The sequence below is a fragment of the Amblyomma maculatum genome, chromosome 1 (assembly GCF_055883805.1).
Source record: "Amblyomma maculatum isolate TAMU_Amacu chromosome 1, ASM5588380v1, whole genome shotgun sequence".
Lineage (NCBI taxonomy): Eukaryota > Metazoa > Arthropoda > Arachnida > Ixodida > Ixodidae > Amblyomma > Amblyomma maculatum.
In genome coordinates, this window is record NC_139344.1 from 354998284 (window position 1) to 355017885 (window position 19602).

The 19602-nt window shown below is 47.0% G+C and overlaps 2 long non-coding RNA genes across 2 annotated transcripts in view; one reads left to right on the forward strand and one right to left on the reverse strand.

Moving 5' to 3' along the window:
* Positions 1-784: 784 nt before the first annotated feature.
* LOC146207855 (uncharacterized) lies at positions 785-13211 on the reverse strand. Its single transcript, XR_014703347.1, has 3 exons — positions 12959-13211; positions 12297-12391; positions 785-1571 (listed from the first exon to the last, which is right to left on the reverse strand). It is a non-coding gene; the product is annotated as an uncharacterized LOC146207855 (long non-coding RNA).
* A 364-nt stretch (positions 13212-13575) lies between these two features.
* The window catches only part of LOC146207856 (uncharacterized), a 33099-nt gene continuing 27072 nt past the window's right edge, over positions 13576-19602 (forward strand). The window contains exon 1 of the long non-coding RNA XR_014703348.1: positions 13576-13696. This is a non-coding gene — a long non-coding RNA (uncharacterized LOC146207856). The remainder of the gene's footprint in view (positions 13697-19602) is intronic.

Sequence of the window (19602 nt, forward strand, 5' to 3'; positions counted from 1 at the left end):
GAAACTCTCTCCTTTTATACGAAGCTCCTTCAGAGACTATAATGATTACAATAGTGATGCACATCAACCAACGCAATGAAACTGTGCAGAGAGGCGAACAAGGCTTAACGTTAAAGGGTATGCGTGCCACATGTGAGTGACGCCCGTCTGGCGATAAGGCGGCGTTCGACGCACTCGAAGGTGGCCCCTTTTTTTCTACCTTGAACATTCCGCGCATCGCTTTTGGGCGGTTATGCGGAGCGCATGGAAGAAAGAAAATCAAAATAAACCATCGAAACTGGTCGGCGTGCGCACTCTGTCATGTTTTCTCGATCACGCGGTCGCTGGACATGCGACGCAGCGAAACTGTACGAGGCTAGGTAAATGAGGAAGACAAAAGTAAAACATGCATGCGTGATGTTTATATCAGATCGCACGTCCCCACGTCGGTGAAGCATGCCGCTGTTCTGACGTCAACGCTACGTGCAGATACAGGCACAGTGCCAGCTCACTCTAAAGAAAGCTAGCCTTGCTCAACTAGTCGGCGAAAGGCGGAACATATTGTTTATGCTACGCTTTTTGAGGTGAGGGAAGCCAGCGTGAAGCTAAATTCGAGAGATGTTCATGGACGTGCTTGAGTGCACAACATAGGCACATGCTTGGTCTTTATGCGCACGCTGACAACGTTATTAATGGGTAAAAACAGTGGCCTGAATATGCGATCACCTGAAAGCATGGGCAGACACAGAGACACAAAAAAGACGTGAAGCAACTAAAGATGAAACTAATTGGACTAGAGTATGACAACTGTGAAAAAAAAAAAAAGAATTATAACGCAGGCGAGCGGAACGAAGGGGTCATTTTTTGAAGTTACATCCTTCAATATACCAACTATTTCTAGTATGACGCAGGGTCCCGTATAGACGAGGTAGACGTAGTGATAATTAGAATAAACGCGGCGCTGGGATATACAATTACCTCGGCTTCATGCCACATACCTATACCAAGTATACGAAAATTAACCAAGATTGAACCTATCCTGTGATCCCAGCTTTAAAAGGGTCTGGAAAGGTGTAACAGAGCGAAATAGGCGTTTAACCAAAGAGACATCCAGCAGGAAAAGTCGTCGTTGACCCGGATCACAGCCGCACAGATTCCCCTCGATGGCGACACGGAAAACCTGCCACATGAGTAATTAAGGCATTGCCGCATTAGTCTCTCATTTGTGCCGGAGTAAGAGGTAGAGATGCAGAGAAAGAATGAGGTGAAGGAAGAGAGAGTACGTGCTAAACGGAGTTAAGACTGGCTCTAATAAGACAGGACTGCTCCGCGGCGCCTTGTATAAGTTTTCTCTTTCTTTCTTTCTTTCTTTCTTTCTTTCTTTCTTTCTTTCTTTCTTTCTTTCTTTCTTTCTTTCTTTCTTTCTTTCTTTCTTTCTTTCTTTCTTTCTTTCTTTCTTTCTTTCTTTCTTTCTTTCTTTCTTTACCATAAATCCTGCGTGTTTACAACCACGATGCGCGATGTTTTTCTGGAACTTCGAAGGTACGCGTTACAGCGTTGACGTCTTCATATCTCCCCTCTGGCACGTCGACCTGCGAACAGTGCAAACAGTGCGTCTATTGCTGTCGCGATATTCAAACCTGTTCAGAATTCTCAAAATATAATTTTCATACTCTGATACCTCTTCTCACACATGCAAAACACACGGGGACTGACACCCTTATAGCCAGTGCAACAGCCCAAAATAAAACCAACAATGAAGACGAAAGAACAGAAGGCATAGCCAGATACAAACCGACGACAAAGCTGGTAAGGGATTTTTCTCGAAAGTGGGAAAAAAAAAAAAAAAACATACAGTGGCATGAACAAATCTATAAACTATCAGGATGTCCTTCGATTACCTGCATCGGCGTACTTGGAACCCCCTCTTTTATTTATACTCGCGTTATCCGTTTCTGCGAGAGGCCTCGGTATCAGCTAGCAACGTCAACATCAGAGCTCTCGCTTCGAAGTCTGCACCGCACCCTGCATCAAGTCGTTCTCAATCTTGAAATCTCTCAGATTGTGACGCGCTAGCTTTCGACCCAACTTTCGCCCGAACGCGTTCACAGGCGTGAGCCGTGAAAGTGTTCCCTGCCGAGTTCTGAGCGATCACGCGGAAAATCGAGGAAGCCGATGAGGAGCACAGCTTCTTATTTCGAGTTCGAAAACAACTTGCGCTTACGGCCTCCTCGCCTTTTCTTAATCTCTCTCTCTCTTTCAGCTTTTCTACCCCTCCGTGTATTTATTTCGCAATCAGGTGTAGATGTATGTAAGGCGGCCACTATAAGGAAAAAGCGATCATACAAGTACACTCGATGTGGCAGAGCCGCCGTGGTGATCGAGGGGGTTGTGTACGGTTAGTGCGGCGCGCATATTTATTACCTCGGGCAATCCACAAACGCTCCGTATGGCGCATTCAGACAGGCACGGGCCAGGAAAAAGCGCGAGAGGCTGAACATTCACGGCTAAATCCCCACTTGATGGCCGTTTTGCGGTACGGCACAAACCCCGTTTCCCTGATTGTCTGCATATTTATGTGGGTGAAGATATGCGATTATACTCGTACGCTTCGGCACTGCTTGATTTCCGTCATAAGGATAGGTTCGGAATTTATGTTTTTCTTTCACAGCATGCGATCAGTTAAACGGCGGTAAAGGGCGCATAGCTGAATTAAAATATTAGGAAGCGTACAAGCAAGACTGTAAGCGAAATTAAGTGTTCTCAAAGAGAGGCATAAGTCAGTTCAGTAGATCAATGTACCATTCATATACTAGGTGAGTTACTGTTCCGGCGCAGTGCTTGCCACCTCTTACCCATGCTAAGAGGATGATAGAAATTTTAACCGAAACAGCACAAGGGTGAACTATTCAATTCAATTCAATTTTATTATATCAGCGTTGTGTACATTCTAGCATATACATACAGGAGGACGCACGTTTTGTAGCGAAAGCTACACTGCGGTAGGTTTTCAAGATCTCAGGTGGCCGCAGCTACGTCGTCAAGAGGCGTAACTACGAGAAGAAGAAGAAGAAGAAGAAGAAGAAGAAGAAGAAGAAGAAGAAGAAGAAGAAGAAGAAGAAGAAGAAGAAGAAGAAGAAGAAGAAGAAGAAGAAGAAGAAGAAGAAGAAGAAGAAGAAGAAGAAGAAGAAGAAGAAGAAGAAGAAGAAGAAGAAGAAGAAGAAGAAGAAGAAGAAGAAGAAGAATTAATGTTTTCGCTCCACATCCGGTTCAGCAGCGTTGAAGCCTTCTCATTTTTTTATGAAAGATCATAAACTTACGCATCTGAAGTATAATCGGTCTTCAGCCGCTTCTAGATCATTTCTACGTGCGCGGAGCGCAGACAAACTAATAACTATGAAGGAATTTGCTGAATGCCTCAACAAACGTTTTTTTTTATTTTTATTTTTTCTTCAACGAGTGCAGGAACTAGTTTTGTGACTGTGAAACGCGTATAATTCGACGGTGGGCTATATATACATATATGATGTCAAGGAGACGAGAGAGAGCCAAGACAAAATACCGTACCCGACTTGAAACGCAGATTCACTCCTTTAAGGCGAAAGCAACTTCAAGATAGCGTTCGAGAATAGGTCGCTCCCAGATGAAAGGGAAGCCTGAAGCCACTGAATAATACAAGTAAACAACAAGCAGCAAAAAAAAAAAAGGAAGTAAAGAGAGAGAAAAGAAAATGAAAAAACCGGTTTAACGGGCAGGCAATTCCTGTGGCGCTATCGATCATCGCATTAGTTTAAACCAGTGCAGTGCTGAAAACCCCAACGGTGTTTTTAATTTTTTTTTCGGCCTTCGTCTTGCTTTGACGTTGTTAACTTCGAGGGATTTCAACGCCACTGTGCGATGAAATAATAAACAAAGAAGACTAACTAAGAACACGGAAAAAGCTGCCAGACAAGGCGCTTGCACTTGGGAACAGTTTGTATGGCTGGTATATGAAGAATGTGAACCTGCGTAGAACCACATTTGCCTAGGGGGAATCTGTAAGGACCAACAGCTAATTGTAACGTGGAAAGAATCATCTTCACTCCAATAGGAGTCACATAATAACTTGGTAAACTTACTTTAATTCTTTCTCTTCGTTTGCTCTCTGCTTCTCTTGCACTTCAGTGGGCCCTAGAGAGAGCACCCACACCAAGAATTACGAGCTTTAAATACACAATCGCACAGTATCGCTTGGATAACGTCCCCATTCTTTCATAACAGCTCTCAGTCCTCCCTTAAGCTCCAGCAATAACATTTCCTCTGGACAGAAAATTGACGTTGGAGGCCTCGGTTGAGACACATGACGATGCGGACGCCGCTTACTGGGGAGGAAGCCGTGCCCTGCGCATATATGGCCGGTAATGTAAGTAGTTCTCAGATTTCGCAGCGAAGGGAGCCATGGGTAAGAAAGGCGGTTAAGTAAATGCTCTCAATGACAATCACACTGCCCAATCAAGTTGTAAAGGAGGCAATTACGCACGGCAGAAACCCAGCTTCGTGCACATTCGAAGGTGTGCACAGAGCGGGCTTTATTTTCCTCGCTAATCTCTTTTTTCCTTCCTTGGCACTGGTTAAAAATGAAGACTTTCAACAGCAGCATTAACAATTCGTTGGCTGATTTACGCAGCAAGACTCCCTCTATAACACCGCCATTGTTGCTCCTTTTTTTTCCCCTTGTTTTTCTGGAACCATTGGAGCTAGCCCCGATTGCAGCACGTGCCTTTTGAAACGTTCGATGCATACAGCGATTGGGTGAGAGGTTTTCCAGTCGAGTGCGAGTTATGGCCGGAGTTTGCCTATCGGCTCCACATCTTTTGCGTCGAGAAGTTGCGAGAGATGAAGGGATCCCGACAACCAGGAAGTTCCACAAAGAAAAAAATGGGGGAAGCGCGAGAGAAACGCGGCGAGTGCACGTAGTGGAAAAGGGAGAGGGGGAGAGAGAGCAAGGGGGTTGGCATGGAATGGGGTGGAAGGTTGCGTCGAACGAGAACGAGATTTCGGAAGCGGGTCTTTCGTGAACGCCGATATGTCGCGGCACGACAATCCGGTCTCGCTGCTACGCCGCGTCGGCTTGCAGCTATGACGAGAGCTTTCAGTCTAGCAAGTGGGAAAACAAGTCGCCGGTTAATGGCTCCTGGCCAACAGTGTTGCACTTCAACATGACAACAGATTAACCCAGAAAACAATAAAATAAAATAAAATAACGCATTTTCTTGACACTTTGCACCACTTGTCGCGGCTTTCCTTAAAGTAATAAATATACTCACAAGTAAACGGTTGAAAACACCAAAATTCACCATTTCGTCTTTCTTATAGCGTACTTCGTAAAATGTGAAAACACAAGAGACGACATCGAAAATGTAATATGTCATACCACTAAATTGAACAAACGAATATTCCTGAACGTCTGAAAGAATACTAGACTGTGCACATATTGTTGCATACTAACACATTTTTTTTTTAACATCATTTCAGCCCATTTAAGTGACCCTTAGTACAAGGCTGGCAAGTGATTCCACTTTATTTATCCTTGCCAGATGTGAGCAAAAGTATGCCTCATTATTCTCATGTCTGTGTCCTATCATGAACGGATGAAAAATATTTCATGCTAATAGGCCCAACAGGGCGGAGACACGTGACGAAGCATTATGACGTACATTAATTTACTTGAATGCACATACGACAGAATGCGTTCTTTAGTGACAATTACTCACAGTCTTAAGGTAAAGGAGGAGGTATTAGAATTATAAAAAACAACCACGTTGTAAGGATACTAAGAGGCCTATGCGTGTTTTTGAACAGTTATCGAAAAAATGGCTATAAAGGAGTTCGCTGTGACTTTAAAATTGCGCTTAGGCTACATAACTGATTTTTTAAAAATAATATTCTTCTTCTATTATAGCGCTCATTATTATATTGTTATGCGGGGTCTGAGGAGGTAATCAAACGACTCACATTCTTCCTTTCATCTTGTCACTGTGAAAATTTTTCTATGTTTTAACGCTGTATTATGCAATTCGCATGCAGATAATAGTCTGGATAATTATATCACTTGAGGTGTGCATGTAGAGACGACCACAATGGAGTTATTTTTTCTTTTTTTTACAGACATTCTCTTTCGCAAACCTTCGCCTATGGATCAACCGTCAACGTAAGCGTATAGTCTGAATTTTAACCATTACTTGTAGTTACGATCCTACCTTCTTCTTGAAGCCTTTTTGTCGTAACCTTTGGATGAATTAAAAATCAATATGTGCTGAAAAAAATCCTTCCATCTGATAACCTTCGACCTTTTTTGATAGCACCCATTGCATTAGCCTTCCCATTATTATGTTTATTTAGTAACTTTCCATCAGTTCTTTTTTTTTTTTTTTTACTTTCTCCAGCCGTACCTTAGTATATACAACAGTGGGCTATAATACCATAATTTCTGGCACCTTTTGATCTTTGGTCACTATAGTGTCATAAGCCACCAAGCGCATTCCTCCGTTCAACGCGATAACCGGCTTAGAGTGCGCTATGCGCTGTACAGGGGACGTCACACCGTCATTGTAACATTTCGATTACGAAGCAACGTTGACAGTCTAGAATTAGAATTAGATAAAGAAATCACGCTTGGAAGAGAGAAAGCGCTGCAGCTCAAGACTGCTCAAGACCATGTTCAAGCAGCGAGTCTCAGCCTCCTCGTAAGCCTAAGCGTGGGAGTCGACGTCGACAAGTAGTCTGATCTCGATGGCCGGTGTAGTAGGCGCGCGCGGAGGCCTGCGCAAGACGAACGCCTTCGCGCGTCCCACTTTCGTTGGGTGTCAGGAGCGCGCACAAGAAGCCTACGGGGCAACGACGCGGAGGACGCCGGGGGAGGAGAGGGGAAGGCAGGCCTCCGCTGCCAAAAAAGCGCCGAACCAAAAAGATCGACCCCGCACAGCGGCGGCCTCATCGAATTGCTCGGATTGCTGTGCGCGCGCATTACACACGTGCCGATGGTTTCTTTTTTGTTTTATTTATTCACCTACTCCGCGGTGTTTGCGTAATAGGAATTCGTCTAGGCAGCCTTGGGGTTCCGCTGCCTACGTTGGGTGCTGCTGAGTCACTCTGAAAAAAAGTAGAGCGGCTTCCTATTCCTACGACCGCTTCGCAAGCTGACACCTTAAATTCAAAATTATGGAAAGATCCGAGCGAACGATCGAGGTTCTAAACTCCTGACTGAATTTTCTATTCTTGAATGGGAGCATACTAGCCACTAGCTGTGTGACAAATTCTCATGGGTTGCACCGATGTCACAGCGGCCGCCAGATTTGAGTCCGCAACCATGGTAGAAGCCCGTGCATATATATGATCCTAATCCGTTCCAGACCTGCTCCGAACTGTCATGTAGGTTGTAGAAGCTATGCAAAAGCTTTTGGGACATGACGTGCAAAACTATGGACAGTAAAAATTCGTCTATTCCAACCTCGCTGGTTGAGAAAAGTGGGCAATTCGGACACCTCGACCGGTCTCATCAAGCACATATGGCGATAAACTCTCGCTAATTAGGTGAATTCGAGCTCGCACTAGTTAACTGAGCCCAGCGGTGGATGTGCGTTGATAATGAGAGAAGAATCGCAATTCCGGCGCGAGCTACGCTTATGTTCAACCGACACGTTTAGAGGTTCTGTTCTCCTCGCCTTGATACTCGTCCAGAAAAGCGCAATGAGATACTAGCGTGGTTGGTACATGATTGATCCGTACACCGACCACTTAACGCGTGGTTGACAGGTGAAGGCTGGAAAGAGGAAATTCTCTTTCCTCTTTCCACTTACCTAGATGTGGGAGAGATGAGACTCAGGGTTAACGATGTACTAGGATATAACGAAAAACTGAGATATAACGAAAGTCCTTATTGTGCTTACCACTGCTAGGTAAGTGGTGCGTGCGTAGGCGGGGGGGGGGGGGGGGAGAGGTCCTATTGTACCTATGCTGTGGTGCAACCGATAACGGATTCACATCCACGTAGCATAGGATTGCGCTCGTTCTGTACTACGTGTCCTTCTTTTGTGTTGTGTTTTTTAGCGCAATTCTGCCATGGCCGCTGTCACATTGTACTGTTTAGCACAGTTGCGAAAAATACAGCCAGGCGGATTTCTCGCTCGAAGCAATCAAGGATCATATAATTTCACGAAGGTAAAGACGTGCTGATACAAGACAATTTCTTACCGTTTCGATTTTTGAGACCTGTCCAGTAACTATTCACTTCATTAATTCGGCTATTTTTTCTTGCGTCGCGAAACCTGATAGCGGTTTTTTTTCTTTAGAGTGAGGAGACAAGGGTAGGGAAATGAGGGGCTCGTTATGACGTACGTAGTGAGGAAGCCAGTGGCCGTCGAAATCAAGGAAAGCGTAAGTGAAATGTTAGGAAAAAACAAACACAGAAGCATTCCTTTATGCTTTTCTTGGTTTCGGTGACTGTTGGCTTCCTTAATGCGAGCTTTTGCTGCGTTCGCCTTTGTCAAGACTAATTGATAAGCTAAGGAGGGGGGCTTGTTCTCGAAAAAAAAAAAAATTAAATGTTTTTTTTTTTTTTTTTGTGATATTTCCTTTCGCCCATCTCGCCTTTTGTCCCTTACCTGCTGCTGAGAACCAACGTACCCAAACTTATTTTTTCACTTACTTTCGTCATAATAAAGCTGACATCAGCCCTCGATCCTAATCAGGGTGCGCTTCCGCGTTCCTTGACTATGCTAGACAGATGCTACTTTCTCTTCTTTCGCGATGCATGCGCTGATCTCTGCGTGTCGTGGCGTCTGTGTCCCCGGTGCCGTCGTTGACCGTCCCCCAAACAAAAACGCAACAAGAGGAGAGAGAACTGTAATGGAAGGTCAGTAGTGCGTAACGAGGAAGTGCGTACCGCGTACTGCCGGGCTCCGTAAGGTCGCTCGCGTGAGGCACGACAGTCTTTAATCAGCCTTGCCGTGCTGCCAGTAGACGGGAGCATCACTGCAACGGGCTTCGTGCTTTGTTTCTTACCCCCCTGCTAACCCCTCTCCTCCCTTTCTCTATACCTTGGCTTGTCCTATTTGGTCCTGCGGCACTTTCCACACGTTGCTGTTGATAGCTTCCTTCTTAATCAAGTCCTGAGTCCGTTAAGCGCTTGAAGACAACTTGGGTTTTGGTTCGCAGGAGCAGGTAGACCTTGGGAGCTTCACACGGAAGCTTCGACACTCTGTCATCAAGCGTGTGGCGTGTGCTTGGTCGCTTTTTTGTGAAGCCGTGTGTATTGGTATCATAGTTTTGGTTACTCCACAAGAAGGCGTCGGCAGTGACCTTTCTAATAGCTGCGCTGTGTGCCACAAGATCATGAGAAGGCAAGGTACCAACCTGGCCGCTATTCCATGTGATGGATGAGGCACTCACTAATTCTATGGAAGCCAGGAGGGCTTCCAGAAAACTTTCGCGTCTTCCACACTGATATAACCCGCTTTAGGAGCGTGCCTGAATGCGCCATTAGTCAGAGGCCCTTCGTGACCTCAGTCAGGGTCAGGGACAGGTTTATGGAGAGCGAAGGCACAACCTAGCTCGAACTGGAAAAGTGCCGCACGCGTTTGATAGAAAACGCTCGGCCAGGAGAAATTCTTTCTTTTCTAGCAACTGCGGTCTTAGCACATCTCCACCCGAGACCCGGAAGCAAATAAAGTCCTGTAAGCTTCTAAGAGCTCACGTGGATCGATATTAATTTGGAACATAGCTCGATGTATATCCGCGTGTAGCAATCTTCTTATCAAAACTGACAATATTTATTAATAACAAAAAATAAGACGACATTTAAGCATTGCCTTTCCTCGGTCCTGGTTCGCAGAGCACCGGAAGGTTGGTTCTTACTCCGCCTTCCCACCTTAAAATGTGCAACCGAGTTGGCAGCTACTCCCAACTTTCTCATATCGTGTGGTCCAGTTAGCAAAACCCATCAACGAATGAGTGCCCGGCATTGCTAGCTGCCTCCTTACAGTGTCATTCCCGTGATTTTTCGCTCACACCACCGACGCCGACACCGGGATTCATGTAACGAGTCTCTACCGATATCACGTTAAGCTATGGACTCCCACATCGTTTGCATTCTCCTTGGGCGGCTGAGTGACAGCCGAGATCGCACCTCATTTAAGCTTCCTCCGAATTGTTGAGCTCCAGGCCAAAAACGCATGACTTTTGCTGGTAGGCCTGAGAGCGCTTTGCCTTCGACTCATTTGGAAGCGATCCTCCTAAGCGTGATTTCCTTAGACCAGCCTGTGAATACAGGAGCATCAGCCTAAAATACTACGCCGATGACGCCAACGCTCTAAATCCTAAATTCCTAAACAGTTTCCTTCATACAGTTCTGTCGCTTACCCAGAAGGACGCGACAAGCTCCCGATGTGGTTTTCTATAGTTCATTGAAAACGTGCAAAAAAGACAGCCCTTACACTCAGTTCATAGAGATGAAAGACTTCTAGCTGGAATCGTTGGCTCGGCCGTGAAGTTGCACGGGGCCAAGAAGGTACCAGAGAAAATAGGGCCAACTCAAGCTCTTCTTCGTGGCCCTTTTTGGGGTACCTTTCTCGTGTTCAATCGTAGCACCTTTTCCACTTGGTGATTCCCGTTTTATGCGTTTTAATTTCATTTACCTGAAGTTTATTAAAAGCTGTCCTTCTTCGCACAAGAGACATGATTCCGTAGAATTTGCAGTGCTACCACATTTCCAGCTTTGTGCTCAGTGAAGCGATGTCAAGTCTGTCTGGGTGTGCGAGGAACGCAGCGCCAGGCAGGTAAACAAGTGCCCATCCCCTAAATATGTCTCGCTTACTCTGTCAGCATTTTCCTCCGATGCTCTCGTTTCACCGGCTAGTACGTCGGCGTGCTGTTCTCGACTCGCAGCAATACACGAAATCATGTACAAAGAGTTCTCTGCGATCGAAATTTTGCGACGCCCTCGCTAACAGCATATGCGTGTCAACTCGATCGGCACGCACTAAAACGCTGTCTTGTTGGGGCTGGACCTGCGAAGAGGGGGATCAGGAAACTCCTCCTCAAGCTTTCCAGGTCGTGTTGTAAACCATGGCGAGTTGAAGGTGGACCTTGGTTAAACTCGCGGTGTGCTGAAGTTGCTTTAGTGATAGGTTTGCAAGCCGTCGGGCTGTGGGCCATGCCGATCGGCGCACCTAGAGGTTGCTTTAGACATTTTCTTTTTCCTAAAAGGCCCCTCGTGTCGCCCCCACCCAAATTTTCCGGCCGTTCCAAAACTTTGGGGCAAATGCTGCTTGCAGACGGCCGCCGGGCTGTGAAGTAAAACCGTGCCGGCAGGAATGACCTTGGAGGGAGGCGCACGTTCGGCGTCGGGGTCACACCCAGACGCGGTGGTTCTGGCTCTTTTGGAGAAGACGCCCTGGGACGGTCGGAGAGTGTAGCATGGGGAAGGCTACAAGTTTTTGTGGTCGGCTCCCACCGCGATGGCTAGCTGAACGCAGACGCTGTGTGCAATATTACAGTGAGCAACGCTGGTGGCTGCTGCGTTCGGTTCTCTTTATTATTCATTGCTGCTAGGAGAGGAGAATGGAATTCGCGCTGTGTTCGTGGGTGGAGTAGCGGTGTGCAATTGGCCATTTCAAATTTAAATTTAAAGGTAACTAACTAATTGGCTCCTGTAAGCGGATTTCCTGTTGGTCAGTGAAAGGGCGTCCAGAATGTTGGGTGAATTCATTTAAGGATGTGTTTTTGGAGTAAAGAGGTATACTTGGACAGTGGCTCTCGATGGAGAGCCGGAAGGAGAGGGCTCGAACCGGGTAAGGCATTGCACTGACTGCGCTCCGAGGAACCGCTACGAGTAGTGCGACGCAAGTCGTCAGAAGCACACCGTGGCCTGACGTTCTCGTTTGCTGTGATGGTAGCGACCACACCGGTCGTTGTGTAAATAGTGTATAATAGTGTAAATAAATTTAGTTGTATATTTTTGCACAGAAGTCTGCCCATCCGTCTCATCTCCCCTGCAACGTGCCGCACCCCAATCTAACCGCTTGGGGTGCGGCTTGGGGTGCGGCACCCCAATCTTCACCGCGAGGACCTGAAGTTACTAAAATGCAATAAGAAGAACCAAGTCGAATATGTAGCATCCGCACTGCTCCGCTTTATGAAAAGCACAGGCCTAATCGAAAGGCTATGATTTCGCTGTTACGTTACGTGATATGACTGGGACGTGATGTGATGTGACACGTCTGTGATGTGACTGTACTAACTTCACCCATCCCTCTCTTATAATTTTTATATTCACTCACCTCTTTCCCCCGGTGCAGGGTAGCAAACCGGTTTCTTTTAAGGGTTAACGTGCCTTCCTTTCCTCCTCATTTCCTCCTCCTCCGGTAGCATCCGACTGAAAGAAATAAATTTAAGAAGGCAGTGGTATAGTTCATGTTTGCCTAGCTGATCATGAATCGTCAGTTTGAGAAGTGGTAAACTCACGCAGCGCATACAGATGACGCGGATATCCACTATTAATAAAAATCAATCTTAAAACAATAACGTGGTAAATATACGATATAAATAATTAAGACGAAAAGGGAATGCACTAGGATGGACCTGTGGCTATACGAAACAAACGTACGCCGTCGTCATCAGCAGCAAGAAAAGAAAAAAAAAAACTATCTGAGAAATGAAAAAACAAACAAAAAAAAAAAGCATGGCTAGCTATGCTTTGACGAGCGGCAGTGTATTTGGGAAAAGAAAACCTTTCAGGGTGCCGCAAGCTAGAGCGGGCGCCCTGCAAGAGATCCGGCGCGTGGGATATGCGGAGCTGTCCAAAATCAGACTAGGCGCTGTCTTGGTAGAAATACGAGAGGAGCAAGAACAGATAACCCGCTGCTCTAAGTATAAAAGACAGGTTCAACATATTTCACCGTCTCTGCAGCACAGCTATATGGTCATTTGACAAACCACATACACGGAGAAACCGTATTGCTTCCGAAGGCAGCGGAAAATTTACATCCGGAAATCGACGCGATTATCCCGACTTTGAATCTGGCGTCACGAAATCCTTACAGTCCCGAGAATCATCGCCGCTGTAAGTAATGCTGAGAAGACATCGAGTGGCATTAAGATTAGAAGTAAACTGAGAGATTAAGTTTAAACATTTGTGGACCATTGAGGCTTAGAGCAAGGCTACATTCCCGTACAACTATACCACCACCATCTTTCTTCAAACGCTAACTAAACAAAGCGCGACAGCCAAAAAGTATGAAGACTTCTTGTGTTTACGTGCTGAAGAACGTGATCTAGCATGCACCTCACCACGCAGTAACACCGTGGTGAAGGTATGAACAATGTGAAGAAATTGAGACCTAAGCGGGGAGAGGTGAGGGATCACTCTGCGTGCAGTTGACACTAACATATTCGTCGGTAAAGTGCCTAAGCGAAAAACCCATATGCAAGCAATGCGGAGTATGCAGCCTCCGGCAGTAGCGCATATTTTTCTCTTACTAATCTGGTTGCGTCGTACAGAAAAAAATAAAAAGTATAAAACGGGAGTTCAAAGCGGCTCTCATCCGTGCACCCGTACACCGCCACGTCTCGCTTGTGGCACGCACCGCATGACACGCCGCAAACGGGAGGGATGGATCGCATTTCGAGGCGTCCGCATTCCATCGAGTGAGCAGGCGTAAAGGAACCTCGTGCTTCTGAGGTGACGTGCAATAATTTCCTTACGCATTTTCTGCGTGCTTGTCCTCCTCATTTGGCAATGCGGCGCGTTTTCTTCCAATGTATGAAATGCATTATTCAGTTGCATTTCGTTCTTTCCGCTGTCCGATCTGCATTGTCACTGTTTTGTTTTAGGGTCGAAGCTCTACTGTCCGGGCTGCAACTCCTGAATTCACCGGGTGCTCTTCACGAGGCCCCACCTTATCTTCTTCTCCCTCAGCCTTCGAGTAAGGATAAGGACATTTTAAAGCGGAAACTAACTCTATACTCTTGGGACTGCCAAGGACTAGCGAACTGGAAGAGAACCGGTCGAATTCGAACCCTGGTACTCGGGTTCAGCAGCTGAAATTCTTGATCAATGAGCCACCACGACGTGTCCTTTCGCTAGTTATAACCAGGTTTAAGTAGATTAAACCTCAGAATTGTTTTTTCGTCCCAATATCTTCTCACGCGCACTTACGCGGACGCCAAGTACTGCGAAATGAGCCAACATAGAAACTGAACAGCTGGAACTGTATAATACACGGCCTTCAATGAAGATCAGCTTGCTCATCATACAGGACTATGCTTGCATGTAAACATAGTGGAAATGCAGCGCCAGCTTCGAATGAAGTGTGAACAACGGCATTTAGAATGAGAACCACGAAGCAATGTTTTATTCGAAGCAGGCTGCGTATTGTCTCATTTTATTTTCACTTTGATGGCGTGGAGATCGTTTCTCAAAACGGCTGCCACAACCGAGATTCGATTCCGCAACACTGCGATCAGGAGCTGAACGTCGAAGTGTCATTGAGACACCGTGTCTTGTCATTTGTATTCGGATTGTACAGACGTGCGCAGGTGAAACTTTCAGGCTGGACAAAAGGCTGCAAATTGCATCGAGTCATACGCAGTTAGACGTGGAAATAAAGAATCGCATGTATAATGTTTAGAGAGAGAATGAGCGCAGCTGGTTTTAGAGAGCGAACACAAGTTTCGTGTGTCGAGCAACCTAAGAAGTGGACATGGGCGGAACTTGTAATGTAGAGAACAGATATAGGAAAGTAACAAAATCTATTCTAGGGAGCAAAAGTTAGCAGTGGACTGCAGAGGTACTAGTGGGGACGAGGTGCGATCAGTCGATTGGCAGGATTATAAGTGGACTTAGTCTGGAGCAGCGTACGCTATTGGAAGCCAGTGGGTGATGTGGACGCAACCAGGCTGAGGTAATGATGTGAGAGAGGTGGTGGTAGATGTGGACTTCAAACGAAATAGTTAATACGATAACTACACCTCCGAGAGCTGCAAGATGAAGGCGACCCTATCTTATCTTTCTCTTCTAGGCTATCTCAGCTGCATGATCTCACCCCTTACAGTCATTATCGCTGCCGGATCATTGGCACGTTGAATCTTCAAGGCTTGTTTTGCCTGCAATAACATGACTTCGGAGCAGCGCTACTGTCTCGATTTTTACCACAAGCTATCCGTTAGGGCTAAGGACACACACGGCAGCATCTTAGACCTTGCATCAAATGCGGGCGCTGCATATTCTCTCATGTTTACGCACGCACCCAACTCCATGTCGCTCTGCCCCGGCTAAATATAGCTTGACGGAGAAGGGTCAACGGGACGCAGGAGAAAATATGCATGTGCAAGTTGCTTCTCGCCTTCCAAGTCTCTCAGCATGACCTCGCTGTGCACGTACAGAGAAGTAGATCTCTAAATTTGTGTTTATGGTCTAGGTCTAGACTGCTAAACGAACGAAAGCACGCGCGTACAATAAGAAGTACAAAGAAAAACAGGCTGCACTGTATTGCAGATGCGCCAATTAACAGTGAGTCTTATTCAGGTTTACAACTTGACCTGGACCGAAAGGTTACACGAGAAGTACTTAGCTTCCGTGTGCTCACCAAGCAATGAAAGCTTTTATTTATTTATTTATTTGGTATACCTACATCGTCTGGACGGCATTATTGTAGGGGGTATAAATACAGTGGGTCGCATGAGGAAACACATCAGTAAACCCGACAACATGCAAGCAGAAAAAAAAAAAAAGAAAACAGCAATTCAGTGAGTCATAAAAAGACAGACAATGTTAAACTTTAAAATTGTAATTGTGCGAATACTCTTCATGATCGCAGATATGTCCTGTATTCGCATGCTATATTCGTACTTACTTTCACCTTCTTTCTGTTACACCAATAAAATAAACAAACCTGGCTCGTGAAACCACTTCAGTTAGAGTTTCTATCATGTTTAGCATGAATGTGTATATTGACAAAAACTTGTTCCGAGTTAGAATCTTCATTGGTCACTCATCCCGTACGTTACCCGAAGCGTCAGTGCGCGTAAAGCCAGTCCAAAGAGGTCACACGAGATCTCACTATTTGTCACTTGGCGGCGTCTAGAGCAAGAGGTTGAAGTTCACGAGAAAGGTGAAAAGGAGAAAGAGGAAGAAAGTTTCACTTCTCCTTTCTCAAAGTGCGTGTAGTACAGCCTTGCGTCGCATATACGAGCGCGTAGCGAAGAAAGCGTCGCGACACGCCGACACGTCGTGACGATGAGCGCGACTCCATTTAGGCGACGACGACAGCGACGACGCACAGATGAAACTCCTTGCGACAAGGAAACAGAGAAGGAGGGAGAAAAAAAAAGCGAGTGGTGAGGGCGCAAGGTGCTCACGACGTCGGACACCGCGCGCCCGCTCTGCCTGCCTTCATTCCTTGTCATAGCGGGGTGCGAGGGGGGGGACAGGTATCGGAGCAGGAAGAAGCCGCCGGCCGCCTTCTCCTCCATCTCCGCAACGCTCGAGACACGCACTAGACGACGTGGGACCACGGCGGAGACGACGAGTTCTGCATGCACTGTTGCCCGCCATCGTGGCCTGGTGCTGAAGGATGGTGCGGAGGTTTTCAGAGTGAGGAGATGAACGCTGCGCGCAGCGGGGGAGACGGAAGAAAGAGGGAGAGTCCTTTTCTCCGGCGAAAAAGGGGTCTTGCCTGGCCAGCGAGCGTGACCAGGAAGCACCGCACGTGCAGGACCCCGAGTGTCGAAGGTCGCGCACAAGGGCCGCTGGCGAGCACGAACAAGGTGCTGCCGAATCACTCTTTCCTACTCCTTCTCTGCCCTCGCTTTCAGTCTGTATACGGCCTCTGCCTTACTTCTTCCTCTCGCCGCAGTGCATCACGATAGAGATGGTGCCCGTAGCAGTGCTGCCAGCTGTAAATCTCTCCCTCCGCCCTCTGCCGCTACTCGACATTGCGGTTGAGGATGCGAGGGATGGGAGAACCGATATGGGGCGTTTTACGGTGTCGGAAAAAGACGAGTATACGAGTTGGGACCAGGTTTAATTTATCGCGCTGGCAGTGGTAGTTGTTTCTGGCAAAGAGGCAACGCACGGTTGATTCGCCGCCTTTTACTGAAAGGCCGACTTCGCACCGAGGTCATGAACCGAGGACAGCAGTAAATATATACTGTTATGGGAAGCGGGTGACTGGTAATTTGCGCGTAGCCTCTGCGCCTCAGATGATCCAGAGCAAGTGATTTGCTGCGTATGGTTTGACCTGAGCAAGCCGCTCGAACAGCGCATACTACGCGGCATTTTCTGCGCGAGCACATTTCCTTCAAGGCTGTAGCTGGAGCGTTACTCAGTGTATACAGTCGTCACTGGATACACAATTTGCTGTGGTCGGGCAGCCCAGACAATGTTGCGTCTCTAGCCGACACGTTGCGCCACATTTATGAAGTGCGTATACATACGTGGATGCCACTGTAAAATCCTACTTCGTGTGGACGCCTCACCATTTTAATTGCTTTTCTTTTAAATGTAGGTGACCTCCAAACTCGCTCGCGATCGCTTCGAGATAACGCCTTTATGCTGATGACTACTGTAGTCGCATTTTGACGATGTCTTTATTCCTTCAAAAATGAAGTCAAATGAATCGTTTCTTCCATGTGCGACCAGACGCGAGTATTGGGGAATTCAGCTCAGGACGTAGGACTAAGAAGTAAGACTAGACAAGCACGGCAGCTGATGAAAATCACGGCAAAGCGAGCGTTCTCGATCTCAGTCTTCGTTTCAAGAGGCATATATCCTGTCAGCAGATCGCCGGCAAGAAGCGCTCAATCGATTACCGATAGTGAATTCGCATATCTATGCATCTCGGCAATACGAAACCGTAAAATATAATCGTGTAGGTTTCCCTCAAGGCGGCTGCGGAAAAGCTGTCCAGGCGGTTAAGTCTTCAAGAACTAAGGACGACTCGACCAAGAAAATTTGAATCAAGCATTGGCGTCTTTCACTTATCCGCGATATATTATAACTGTGGAGGGACCATATCTTGCTTTCTGGTCTGAGTCTACTGTCTATAGCTTTCTCTCACTAAGAAGAAGCCACTAAAACGTTCAGTTCCTTTCCTGTCCCTCCTCGCAAAGTGAGAAATAGAAAAAAAACTAGAATCGAGCGTTCACGCCCATGACCTTGGTCCACCCCTTCGTTCACTTGTCCCTATCGACTGTAAGTATATCGCCTAAAAAAAGGCTAAGCATTAAAGTGAAGTGGGATCCGCTGTCATCGACTCCTGTATAAAAAGGAATTCAGGCTTAAAAAGGCTTGTCTAGGCAGCCTACGCCAGTCTACGCCAATACACTTCATTCTAGTTCAAAATTGTAAACGACGCCTGGCGTTATTATATTTTCGTCCCCGATCTTCTTCAGACCCGTCCAGGGCAAGCAGCCCGTGTTCTTGAAGCCCATCCGGTTCACCAGCCACCGTTTTCGCGGCGCACCGGACGGAGCGGCGGCGACGACCAGATGGTCCGCTCGCTCGTTAGGGGAGCACTCTTTTTTATTCTTGAGAACCTAACCCTTCACATTATACCTTAGATGTTGTCCTTGAACGGCTTTTGAGCTTGCATCATGAGAAAACGATTCCCCGCCGGAACGCTCCTGCCTTTCTCTCCCCCTCGCCAGGTTCTTCGCGTCTCCTTTCGTCACCGTCATGCCATGACCAACTATCAGCAACCCTCCGCGGCGTCTTCGACATAGGCCTAATGGTTCCGATCAGCTAAGGAGACAAAAGACGCCGCCTGGTGGCTACTGCAGACGCAGGGAGCGGCTCATGCGTAACGACTGAGGCATGCGCGCGCAAAACTCCGCGGGAAACATTAAGACGCGACTGGCGAGGAGGCAGGGTGGGCGGAGAGTGGCGACTAAAGCGCACCGTGATGGCTGCACCGGCTGACGGTATATACGCACGTTTCCTCCAGAAACTCCATCGTCTACGGTCCGTGAGGGCATGTCTGGGGAGATGTTCTTACAGGGTCATCGCGGGTCTGCACTCGTTGGTGGAAGTATGACGTCATGAAGGGGCCTGGCAACAACCTTTCAAGCGAAGACTCATGGTAGATGGCTGAAGCTTGTACCGTGTAGCTCGGATATGGTTTCGGACTTCTAATGGGTGAACGACCTGGTGCCCTAACAGTTTCATTATCAGTACTGCTAGCACATGCATGTTCCCATCTGTCATTGGCAGTCGTCGATCGTATCCTTTTGACGGTCGACCACAGCTCAGTCAGCTTAACAAGAATACTGAGAACTCCTTCCATATATTCATCTCAGCAGAATCTGATTTTATTGCGTAAGCAATAACGAATGTTTGTTAAGGGCTGAAGAGGGCGGATGGAGGAAGCAAGTGGAGTTCTCAATCTAAGATTCCAGTGGCTCTTGCCGACGCCATGGAAATGACGATTGGCGTCTCTTGGGCTTCTACGGATCTGCGCGTACCACCGGTGACTGTCAGTGCACCGATTGAAATGTACGATTCATTGGCGAAGTCAGCCGATAAGGGTGACACCTGCGTATAGGTTTTCTTTTGTTTGTTTTTTTTAGTAGCGAGCGCTACATTGGCCA